Raw genomic sequence first — 835 nt, forward strand, 5'->3', positions numbered from 1 at the left:
GGGCGGCGGAGCGGCAGCCGCGGGGGGCTGCCGCCGGTCGCTGCCGCTGATGAATGGCCTGGCTGTTACCGTCCCCATCTACCAGCGGATGCCTGGGGACTGCCAAGCAGCGAGCTCGCGACAGCAGCCGTGCTCTGCCCGCTCTCCACAGCCTGCATCCTGACTGCTTCTCCTGCCTTCCCTCCCTTTCGCAGTCCTGCTGCCACAGGCACTGTTCGTGTGTCCGTGCTCCCTGTCTTCCAGGCGGCCGTCAGGAGGCAGGGAGCAGCTGCTGGCACTGCCGTGCTGCAGCCGGGCTCGCTTGGGCCCGCTTCAGGCTGGCCTTCCTGCTCCTGGTGGGGTGTGGGGGAGTCAGGGGCTGCAGTGCTGCTTTCAGGGACTCTGTGGAACCGGAGCAGGCTTGGCAGGTCTCGCTCCCCTGCCCTTTCGTGGTGCTGTCTGACTCGCCCCGAGCTGAGCGCTAAGGGCTCTTCCTGCTCTACAGGCAGGAAATGGCAGTGCTGAGACGGGGTGACCCCAGTGACACTGAGCGTCTTGTGAGCTGCCTGCCCTGCACCCTCTCGCTGGTCAGGCCTCTCCGGTGTGATTGTTCTGGGCTTGGTGAGCATCAGTGGATGGACTTACAGGGGGCTGTATCCCTGAAGACTGAGAGCCAGCTGACAGGAGACACTGAGAGCAGAGAGCGAGGACGTGGTCCCAGCGAGGGGGCCAGGAGCGCACAGAAGCAGCGAAGGCAGCCTGGGTGCGAAGCACACGGCTGCAGGTTCTCGGCGTGCCAGGGCTGTGACCTCTGCTCTGCCTCTTCCCCCGCAGGCGCCTGGTGGAGCGGCTGGGG

The 835-nt window shown here is 66.3% G+C and overlaps 1 protein-coding gene across 1 annotated transcript in view; it reads left to right on the forward strand.

Annotated features, from left to right (window-relative positions):
• RPH3AL (rabphilin 3A-like (without C2 domains)) overlaps positions 1-835 on the forward strand; it is a gene marked incomplete at its 3' end in the record, with an annotated part of 25,133 nt that overhangs the window by 2,839 nt on the left and 21,459 nt on the right. The gene's annotated exons all lie outside the window — the stretch shown is intronic.

The sequence above is a fragment of the Buceros rhinoceros genome, unplaced genomic scaffold (genome assembly GCF_000710305.1).
Source record: "Buceros rhinoceros silvestris isolate BGI_N320 unplaced genomic scaffold, ASM71030v1 scaffold27126, whole genome shotgun sequence".
Lineage (NCBI taxonomy): Eukaryota > Metazoa > Chordata > Aves > Bucerotiformes > Bucerotidae > Buceros > Buceros rhinoceros.